Here is a 12,211-nt window from a genome sequence, read left to right on the forward strand (position 1 = left end):
ACCATCATCAACACAATATTTCCTTGAAAGTTCTACAACAGCTCTGGCAGCTAGGCTTGCATGTTCTGCAAACTCAGTCGCTACTTGAGCAGCAGATGTAGCATCCTTAAATTTCATGTTCCAATTCTGCCTGCCAATAGAAAAATTACCATTTCCATCTCCAGGAAACGATTGCCCATGTTCCAACCTTTCATCCTTGAAAACTAAGTGGCATGAACCACCATCATCAACACAATATTGCCTTGAAAGTTCTACAACAGCTCTGACAGCTACGCTTGCATGTTCTGCAAGCTCAACCGCTGCTTGAGTAGCAAAGGTAGCATCCGGATATTTCATGTTCCAATTCTACCTGCCAACAAAATAATTACCATTACCATCTCCAGGAAATTATTGCCCATGTTCCGACCTTTCATTCTTGAAACCTAAGTGGCATGAACTATAATCATCAACACAATATTGCCTTGAAAGTTCTACAACAGTGCTTGTAGCTAGACCTGCATGTTCTGCAAACTCAGTAGCTACTTGTGTAGCAGAGGTAGCATCCTTAAATTTCATGTTCCAATTCTGCCTTGCAATAGAAAAATTACCTTGACCATCTCCATGAAATGATTTCCCTTGTTCCAACCTTTCATCCTTGAAACCCAAGTGGCATGAACCACCATCATCAACACAATATTTCCTTGAAAGTTCTACAACAGCTCTGGCAGCTAGACTAGCATGTTCTGCAAACTCAGTCGCTAGTTGAGCAGCAGAGGTAGCATCCTTAAATTTCATGTTTCAATTCTACCTGCCAATAGAAAAATTACCATTACCATCTCAAGGAAATGATTGCCCATGTTTTAGCCTTTCATCCTTGAAAACTAAGTGGCACGAACCACCATCATCAACACAATATTGCCTTGAAAGTTATACAACAACTCTGGCAGCTAGGTTTGCATGTTCAACAAACTCAGTCGCTTCTTGAGCACCAGAGGTAGCTTCCTTAAATTTCATGTTCCAATTCTGCCTCCCAATAGAAAGATTACCATTACCATCTCCAGGAAATGATTTCCCTTGTTCCAACCTTTCATCCTTGAAACCCAAGTTGAATGAACCACCATTATCAACACAATATTGCCTTGAATGGTCTACAATAGCTCTGGCAGCTAGGCTTGCATGTTTTGCAAACTCAGTCGCTACTTGAGCAGTAGAGGTAGCATCCTTAAATTTCATGTTCCAATTCTGCTTGCCAATAGAAAAATTACCATTACCATCTCCAGGAAACGATTGCCCATGTTCCAACCTTGCATCTTTGAAAACTAAGTGGCATGAACCACCATCATCATCACAATATTGCCTTGAAAGTTCTACAATAGCTCTGGCAGCTAGACTACCATGTTCTGCAAACTCAGTCGCTACTTGAGCAGCAAATGTAGCATCCTTAAATTTCATGTTCCAATTCTGCTTACCAATAGAAAAATTACCATTACCATCTCCAGGAAACGATTGCCCATGTTCCAACCTTTGATAATTGAAAACTAAGTGGCATGAACCACCATCATCAACACAATATTGCCTTGAAAGTTCTATAACAGCTCTGGCAGCTACGCTTGTATGTTCTGCAAACTCACCCGCTGCTTGAGTAGCAAACGTAGCATCCTGAAATTTTATGTTCCAATTCTACCTGCCAACAAAATAATTACCATTACCATCTCCAGGAAATTATTGCCCATGTTCCGACCTTTCATTCTTGAAACCTAAGTGGCATGAACCAAAATCATCAACACAATACTGCCTTGAAAGTTCTACAACAGTGCTTGTATCTAGACCTGCATGTTCTGCAAACTCAGTCGCTACTTGAGCATTAGAGGTAGCATCCTTAAATTTTATGTTTCAATTCTGCTTGCCAATAGAAACATTACTACTACCATCCCAAGGAAATGATTGCCAATGTTCCAACCTTTCATCCTTGAAACCCAAGTGGCATGAACCACCATCATCAACACAATATTACCTTGAAAGTTTTACAACAGCTCTGGCAATTAGGCTTGCATGCTCTGCAAACTCAGGCGCTACTTGAGCAGCAGAGGTAGCATCCCTAAATTTCATGTTCCAATTCTGTCTGCCAATAGAAAAATTACCATCTCAAGGAAATGATTGCCCATGTTCCAACCTTTCATCATTGAAAACCAAGTGTCATGAACTACCATCATCAACACAATATTACCTTGAAAGTTCTACAACAGCTCTGGCAGCTAGGCTTGCATGTTCTGCAAACTCAACTGCTACTTGAGCAGCAAAGGTAGCATCCTTAAATTTCATATTCCAATTATGCCTGCCAATAGAAAAATTACCATTACCATCTCCAGGAAATGATTGCCCATGTTCTAACCTTTCATCCTTGAAACCTAAGTGGCATGAACCACCATCATCAACACAATATTGCCTTGAAAGTTCTACAACAGCTCTGGCAACTAGACTTGCATGTTCTGCAAACTCAGTCACTACTTGAGCAGCAGAGGTAGAATCCTTAAATTTCATGTTCCAATTCTGCCTGCCAATAGAAAAATTACCATTACCATCTCCAGGAAACGATTGCCCATGTTCCAACCTTTCATCCTTTAAAACTAAGTGGCATGAACCACCATCATCAACGCAATATTGCCTTGAAAGTTCTACAACAGCTCTGGCAGCTAGGCTTGCATGTCCTGCAAATTCAGCCGCTGCTTGAGCAGCAGAGGTAGCATCCTTAAATTTCATGTTCCAATTCTGCATGCCATAAGAAAAATTACCATTACCATCTCCAGGAAATGCTTGCCCACGTTCCAAGCTTTCATCCTTGAAAACTAAGTGGCATGAACAACCATCATCAACACAATATTACCTTGAAAGTTCTACAACAGCTCTGGCAGCTAGGCTTGCATGTTCTGCAAACTCAGCCGCTGCTTGAGCAGCAGAGGTAGCATCCTTAAATTTCATGTTCCAATACTGCCTACCAACAGAACAATTACCATTACCATCTCAAGGAAATGATTGCCCATGTTGCAAAATTTCTTCCTCGAAAACTAAGTGGCATGAGCCACCATCATCAACACAATATTGCCTTGAAAGTTCTACAACAGCTTTGGCAGCAAGGCTTGCATGTTCAACAAACTCAGTCGCTTCTTGAGCACCAGAGGTAGCATCCTTAAATTTCATGTTCCAATTCTGTCTCCCAATAGAAAAATTACCATTACCATCTCTAGGAAATGATTTCCCTTGTTCCAACCTTTCATACTTGAAACCCAAGTTGAATGAACCACCATCATCAACACAATATTGCCTTGAAAAGTCTATAATAGCTCTAGCAGCTAGGCTTGTATGTATTGCATACTCAGTCGCTACTTGAGCAGCAGAGGTAGCATCCTTAAATTTCATGTTCCAATTCTGCTTGCCAATATAAAAATTACCATTACCATCTCCAGGAAATGATTGCCCATGTTCCAACCTTGCATCCTTGAAAACTAAGTGGCATGAACCACCATTATCAACACAATATAGCCTTGAAAGTTCTACAACAGCTCTGGCTGCTAGACTACCATGTTTTGCAAAGTCAGTCGCTACTTGAGCAGCAGAGGTAGCATCCTTAAATTTCATGTTCCAATTCTGCCTGCCAATAGAACAATTACCATTACCATCTCCATGAAATGATTTCCCTTGTTCCAACCTTTCATCCTTGAAACCCAAGTGGAATGAACCACCATCATCAACTCAATATTGCCTTGAAAGGTCTACAATAGCTCTAGCAGTTAGGCTTGCATGTTTTGCATACTCAGTCGCTACTTGAGCAGCAGAGGTAGCATCCTTAAATTTCATGTTCCAATTCTGCTTGCCAATAGAAAAATTACCATTACTATCTCTAGGAAATGATTACCCATGTTCCAACCTTGCATCCTTGAAAACTAAGTGGCATGAACCACCATCATTAACACAATATTGCCTTGAAAGTTCTACAACAGTTCTGGCAGCTAGGCTTGCATGTTCTGCAAACTCAGTCGCTACTTGAGCAGCAGATGTAGCATCCTTAAATATCATGTTCCAATTCTGCCTGCCAATAGAAAAATTACCATTTCCATATCCAGGAAACGACTGCCCATGTTCCAACCTTTTATCCTTGAAAACTAAGTGGCATGAACCACCATCATCAACACAATATTGCCTTGAAAGTTCTACAACAGCTCTGGCAGCTATGCTTGCATGTTCTGCAAGCTCAACCGCTGCTTGAGTAGCAAAGGTAGCATCCTCATATATCACGTTCCAATTCTACCTACCAACAAAATAATTACCATTACCATCTCCAGGAAATTATTGCCCATGTTCCGACCTTTCATTCTTGAAACCTAAGTGGCATGAACCAAAATCATCAACACAATATTGCCTTAAAAGTTCTACAATAGTGCTTGTAGCTAGACCTGCATGTTCTGCAAACTTAGTCGCTACTTGAGCATTAGAGGTAGCATCCTTAAATTTCATGTTCCAATTCTTCCTGCCAATAGAAAAATTACCATTACCATCCCAAGGAAATGATTGCCCATGTTCCAACCTTTCATCCTTGAAACCCAAGTGGCATGAACCACCATCATCAACTCAATATTGCCTTGAAAGTTCTACAATAGCTTAGGCAGCTAGGCTTGCATATTCTGCAAACTCAGTCGCAGCTTGAGCAGCAGAGGGAGCATCCTTAAATTTCATGTTCCAATTCTGCCTGCCAATAGAAAACTTACCATTACCATCTCCAGGAAATGATTGCCCATGTTCCAACCTTTTATCCTTGAAACCCAAGTGGCACGAACCACCATCATCAACACAATATTGCCTTGAAAGTTCTACAACAGCTCTGGTAGTTAGGCTTGCATGTTCTGCAAACTGAGCCGTTGCTTGATCAGCTGAGGTAGCATGCTTAAATTTCATGTTCCAATACTGCCTGCTAATAGAAAAATTACCATTACCATCTCCAGGAAATGATTGCCCTTGTTCCAACCTTTCATCCTTGAAACCCAAGTGGCATGAACCACCATCATCAACTCAATATTGCCTTGAAAGGTCTACAATAGCTCTGGCAGCTAGGCTTGCATGTTTTGCATACTCAGTCGCTACTTGAGCAGCAGAGGTAGCATCCTTAAATTTTATGTTCCAATACTGCTTGCTAATAGAACAATTACCATTACTATCTCCAGGAAACGATCGGCCATGTTCTAACCTTGCATCCTTGAAAACTAAGTGGTAGGAACCACCATCATCAACACAATATTGCCTTGAAAGTTCTACAACAGCTCTAGCAGCTAGGATTGCATGTTCTGCAAACTCAGTCGCTACTTGAGCAGCAGATGTAGCATCCTTAAATTTCATGTTCCAACTCTGCCTGCCAATAGAAAAATTACCATTACCATCTCTAGGAAATGCTTGCCCATGTTCCAACCTTTTATCCTTGAAACCCAAGTGGCATGAACCACCATCATCAACACAATATTGCCTTGAAAGTTCTACAACAGCTCTGGCAGCTATGCTTGCATGTTCTGCAAGCTCAACCGCTGCTTGAGTAGCAAAGGTAGCATCCTCATATTTCACGTTCCAATTCTACCTACCAACAAAATAATTACCATTACCATCTCCAGGAAATTATTGCCCATGTTCCGACCTTTCATTCTTGAAACCTAAGTGGCATGAACCAAAATCATCAACACAATATTGCCTTGAAAGTTCTACAACAGCTCTGGCAGCTAGGCTTGCATGTTTTGCAAACTCAGTCGCTACTTTAGCAGCAGAGATAGCATCCTTAAATTTCATGTTCCAATTCTGCCTGCCAATAGAAAAATTACCATTACCATCTCCATGAAATGATTTCCTTTGTCCCAACCTTTCATCCTTGAAAACCAAGTGGCATGAAACACCATCATCAACACAATATTTCCTTGAAAGTTCTACAACAGCTCTGGCAGCTAGACTAGCATGTACTGCAAACTTAGTCGCTACTTGAGCAGTAGAGGTAGCATCCTTAAATTTCAGGTTTCAATTCTACCTGCCAATAGAAAAATTACCATTACCATCTCAAGGAAATGATTGCCCATGTTCCAACCTTTCAACCTTGAAAACTAAGTGACATGAACCACCATCATCAACACAATATTGCCTTGAAAGTTCTATAACAGGTCTGCCAGCCAGTCTTGCATGTTCTGCAAACTCAGTCGCTACTTGAGCAGCAGAGGTAGCATCCTAAAATTTCATATTCCAACTCTGCCTGCAATAGAAAAATTACCATTACCATCTCAAGGAAATGATTTCCCTTGTTCCAACCTTTCATCCTTGAAAATTAAGTGGCATGAACCACCATCATCAACACAATATTGCCTTGAAAGTTCTACAACAGCTCAGGCAGCTAGGCTTGCATGTTTAACAAACTCAATTGCTACTTTAGCACCAGAGGTAGCATCCTTAAATTTCATGTTCCAATTCTGCTTGCCAATAGAAAAATTACCATTACCATCTCCAGGAAATGATTTCCCTTGTTCCAACCTTTCATCCTTGAAACCCAAGTGGAATGAACCACCATCAAAAACACAATATTGCCTTGAAAGGTCTACAATAGCTCTGGCAGCTAGGCTTGCATGCTTTACAAACTCAGTCGCTACTTGAGCAGAAGAGGTGGCATCCTTAAATTTCTTGTTCCAATTCTGCTTGCCAATAGAAAAATTACCATTACCATCTCCAGGAAACGATGGCAGATGTTCCAACCTTTCATCCTTGAAAACTAAGTGGCATGAACCACGATCATCAACACAATATTGCCTTGAAAGTTCTACAACAACTCTGGCAGCTACGCTTGCATGTTCTGCAAACCCACCCGCTGCTTGAGTAGCAAACGTAGCATCCTGATATTTCATGTTCCAATTCTACCTGCCAACAAAATAATTACCATTACCATCTCTAGGAAATTATTTCCCATGTTCCGACCTTTAATTCTTGAAACTTAAGTGGCATGAACCATAATCATCAACACAATAATGCCTTGAAAGTTCTACAACAGTTCTTGTAGCTAGACCTGCATGTTCGGCAAACTCAGTCTCTACTTGAGCAGCAGAGGTAGCATCCTTAATTTTCATGTTCCAATTCTGCCTGCCAATAGAAAAATTACCATTACTATCTCCAGGAAATGATTGCCCATGTTCCAAACTTTTATCCTTGAAACGCCAGTGTCATGAACCACCATCATCAACACAATATTGCCTTGAAAGTTCTACAACAGCTGTAGCAGCTAGACTAGCATGTTCTGCAAACTCAGTCGCTACTTGAGCAGCAAAGGTAGCATCCTTAAATTTCATGTCTAAATTATGCCTGCCAATAGAAAAATTACCATTACCATCTCAAGGAAATGATTGCCCATGTTCCAACCTTTCATCCTTGAAAACTAAGTGACATGAACCACCATCATCAACACAATATTGCCTTGAAAATTCTACAACAGCTCTGGCAGCTAGGCTCGCATGTTCTACTAACTCAGTCGCTACTTGAGCATTAGAGGTAGCATCCTTAAATTTCATGTTCCAATTCTGCCTGCCAATAGAAAAATTACCATTACCATCTCAAGGAAATGATTGCCCATATTCCAACCTTTTATCCTTGAAAACTAAGTGGCAAGAACCACCATCATCAACATAATATTGCCTTGAAAGTTCTACAACAGCTCTGGCAGCTAGGCTTGCATGTTCAACAAATTCAGTCGCTACTTGAGTACCAGAGGTAGCATCCTTAAATTTCATGTTCCAATTCTGCTTGCCAATAGAAAAATTACCATTACCATCTCCAGGAAATGATTTCCCATGTTCCAACCTTGCATCCTTGAAAACAAAGTGGCATGAACCACCATCATCAACACAATATTGCATTGAAAGTTCTACAATAGCTCTGGCAGCTAGGCTTGCATGTTTTGCAAACTCAGTCGCTACTTGAGCAGCAGAGGTAGCATCCTTAAATTTCATGTCTAAATTCTGCTTGCCAATAGAAAAATTACCATTACCATCTCAAGGAAATGATTGCCCATGTTCCAACCATTCATCCTTGAAAACTAAGTGGCATGAACCACCATCATCAACACCATATTGCCTTGAAAGTTCTACAACAGCTCTGGCAGCTAGGCTTGCATGTTCTGCAAACTCAGTCGCTACTTGAGCAGCAGATGTAGCATCCTTAAATTTCATGTTCCAATTCTACCTGCCAATAGAAAAATTATCATTACCATCTCAAGGAAATGATTGCCCATGTTCCAACCTTTCATCCTTGAAAACTAAGTGACATGAACCACCATCATCAACACAATATTGCCTTGAAAGTTCTACAACAGCTCTGGCAGCTACGCTTGCATGTTCTGCAAACTCACCCGCTGCTTGAGTAGCAAATGTAGCATCCTGATATTATGTTGATGATGGTGGTTCATTCCACTTGGGTTTCAAGGATGAAAGGTTGGAACAAGGGCAATCATTTCCTTGAGATGGTAATGGTAATTTTTCTATTGGCAAGCAGAGTTGGAACATGAAATTTAAGGATGCTACATGTGCTGCTCAAGTAGCGACTGAGTTTGCAGAACATGCAAGCCTAGCTGCCAGAGCTGTTGTAGAACTTTCAAGGCAATATTGTGTTGATGATGGTGGTTCATGCCACTTAGTTTTCAAGGATGGTGGTTCATGCCACTATCATCAACACAATATTGCCTTGAAAGTTCTACAATAGCTCTAGCAGCTAGGCTTGCATGTTCAACAAACTCAGTCGCTACTTTAGCACTAGAGGTAGCATCCTTAAATTTCATGTTCCAATTCTGCTTGCCAATAGAAAAATTACCATTACCATCTCCAGGAAATGATTTCCCTTGTTCCAACCTTTCATCCTTGAAACCCAAGTGGAATGAACCACCATCATCGACACAATATTGCCTTGAAAGATCTACAATAGCTCTGGCAGCTAGGCTTGCATGTTTTGCAAACTCAGTCGCTACTTGAGCAGCAGAGGTAGCATCCTTAAATTTCATGTCTAAATTCTGCTTGCCAATAGTAAAATTACCATTACTATCTCCAGGAAATGATTTCCCATGTTCCAATCTTGCATCCTTGAAAACTAAGTTCTACAATAGCTCTGGAAGCTAGGCTTGCATGTTCTACAAACTCAGTCGCTACTTGAGCAGCAGAGGTACCATCCTTAAATTTCATGTTCCAATTCTGCCTGCCAATAGAAAAATTAGCATTACCATCTCAAGGAAATGATTGCCCATGTTCCAACCTTTCATCCTCGAAAACTAAGTGGCATGAACCACTATCATCAACACAATATTGCCTTGAAAGTTCTACAATAGCTCTAGCAGCTAGGCTTGCATGTTCAACAAACTCAGACGCTACTTGAGCACCAGAGGTAGCATCCTTAAATTTCATGTTCCAATTCTTCTTGCCAATAGAAATATTACCATTACCATCTCCAGGAAATGATTTCCCTTGTTCCAAACTTTCATCCTTGAAACCCAAGTGGAATGAACCACCATCATCAACACAATATTGCCTTGAAAGTTCTACAACAGCTGTAGCAGCTAGACTAGCATGTTCTGCAAACTCAGTCGCTACTTGAGCAGCAAAGGTAGCATCCTTAAATTTCATGTCTAAATTATGCCTGCCAATAGAAAAATTACCATTACCATCTCAAGGAAATGATTGCCCATGTTCCAACCTTTTATCCTTGAAAACTAAGTGACATGAACCACCATCATCAACACAATATTGCCTTGAAAGTTCTACAACAGCTCTGGAAGCTAGGCTTGCATGTTCTGCAAACTCAGTCGCTACTTGAGCAGCAGAGGTAGCATCCTTAAATTTCATGTTCCAATTCTGCCTGCCAATAGAAAAATTACCATTACCATCTCAAGGAAATGATTGCCCATGTTCCAACCTTTCATCCTCAAAAACTAAGTGACATGAACCACTATCATCAACACAATATTTCCTTGAAAGTTCTACAACAGCTCTGGAAGCTAGGCTTGCATGTTCTGGAAACTCAGTCGCTACTTGAGCAGCAGAGGTAGCATCCTTAAATTTCATGTTCCAATTCTGCTTGCCAATAGAAAAATTACCATTACCATCTCAAGGAAATGATTGCCCTTGTTCCAACCTTTCATCCTTGAAACCCAAGTGGAATGAACCACCATCATCAACACAATATTGCTTTGAAAGGTCTACAATAGCTCTGGCAGCTAGGCTTGCATGTTTTGCAAACTCAGTCGCTACTTGAGCAGCAGAGGTAGCATCCTTAAATTTCATGTCTAAATTATGCTTGCCAATAGAAAAATTATTATTACCATCTCCAGGAAACGATTGCCCAAGTTCCAACCTTGCATCCTTGAAAACTAAGTGGCATGAACCACCATCATCAACACAATATTGCCTTGAAAGTTCTACAACAGCTCTGGAAGCTAGGCTTGCATGTTCTGCAAACTCAGTCGCTACTTGAGCAGCAGATGTAGCATCCTTAAATTTCATGTTCCAATTCTGCCAGCCAATAGAAAAATTACCATTACCATCTCAAGGAAATGATTGCCCATGTTCCAACCTTTCATCCTTGAAAACTAAGTGACATGAACCACTATCATCAACACAATATTTCCTTGAAAGTTCTACAACAGCTCTGGAAGCTAGGCTTGCATGTTCTGCAAACTCAGTCGCTACTTGAGCAGCAGATGTAGCATCCTTAAATTTCATGTTCCAATTCTGCCAGCCAATAGAAAAATTACCATTACCATCTCAAGGAAATGATTGCCCATGTTCCAACCTTTCATCCTTGAAAACAAAGTGACATGAACCACCATCATCAACACAATATTGCCTTGAAAGTTCTACAACAGCTCTGGAAGCTAGGCTTGCATGTTCTGCAAACTCAGTCGCTACTTGAGCAGCAGAGGTAGCATCCTTAAATTTCATGTTCCAATTCTGCCTGCCAATAGAAAAATTAGCATTACCATCTCAAGGAAATGATTGCCCATGTTCAAACTTTTCATCCTCGAAAACTAAGTGGCATGAACCACTATCATCAACACAATATTGCCTTGAAAGTTCTACAATAGCTCTAGCAGCTAGGCTTGCATGTTCAACAAACTCAGTCGCTACTTGAGCACCAGAGGTAGCATCCTTAAATTTCATGTTCCAATTCTTCTTGCCAATAGAAATATTACCATTACCATCTCCAGGAAATGATTTCCCTTGTTCCAACCTTTCATCCTTGAAACCCAAGTGGAATGAACCACCATCATCAACACAATATTTCCTTGAAATTTCTACAACAGCTCTAGCAGCTAGACTAGCATGTTCTGCAAACTCAGTCGCTACTTGAGCAGCAAAGGTAGCATCCTTAAATTTCATGTCTAAATTCTGCTTGCCAATAGAAAAATTACCATTTCCATCTCCAGGAAACGATTGCCCATGTTCCAACCTTGCATCCTTGAAAACTAAGTAGAATGAACCACCATCATCAACACAATATTGCCTTGAAAGTTCTACAACAGCTCTGGCAGCTAGGCTTGCATGTTCTGCAAACTCAGTCGCTACTTGAGCAGCAGATGTAGCATCCTTAAATTTCATGTTCCAATTGTGCCTGCCAATAGAAAAAATACCATTACCGTCTCAAGGAAATGATTGCCCATGTTCCAACCTTTCATCCTTGAAAACTAAGTGACATGAACCACCATCATCAACACAATATTGCCTTGAAAGTTCTATAACAGCTCTGGAAGCTAGGCTTGCATGTTCTGCAAACTCAGTCGCTACTTGAGCAGCAGAGGTAGCATCCTTAAATTTCATGTTCCAATTCTGCCTGCCAATAGAAAAATTACCATTATCATCTCAAGGAAATGATTGCCCATGTTCCAACCTTTCATCCTCGAAAACTAAGTGGCATGAACCACTATCATCAACACAATATTGCCTTGAAAGGTCTACAATAGCTCTGGCAGCTAGGCTTGCATGTTCTGCAAACTCAGTCGCTACTTGAGCAGCAGATGTAGCATCCTTAAATTTCATGTTCCAATTCAGCCTGCCAATAGAAAAATTACCATTACCATCTCAAGGAAATGATTGCCCATGTTCCAACCTTTCATCCTTGAAAACTAAGTGGAATGAACCACCATCATCAACACAATATTGCCTTGAAAGTTCTACAACAGCTCTGG

The sequence above is a fragment of the Nicotiana tomentosiformis genome, unplaced genomic scaffold (genome assembly GCF_000390325.3).
Source record: "Nicotiana tomentosiformis unplaced genomic scaffold, ASM39032v3 Un00044, whole genome shotgun sequence".
In the NCBI taxonomy this organism is placed as follows: domain Eukaryota; kingdom Viridiplantae; phylum Streptophyta; class Magnoliopsida; order Solanales; family Solanaceae; genus Nicotiana; species Nicotiana tomentosiformis.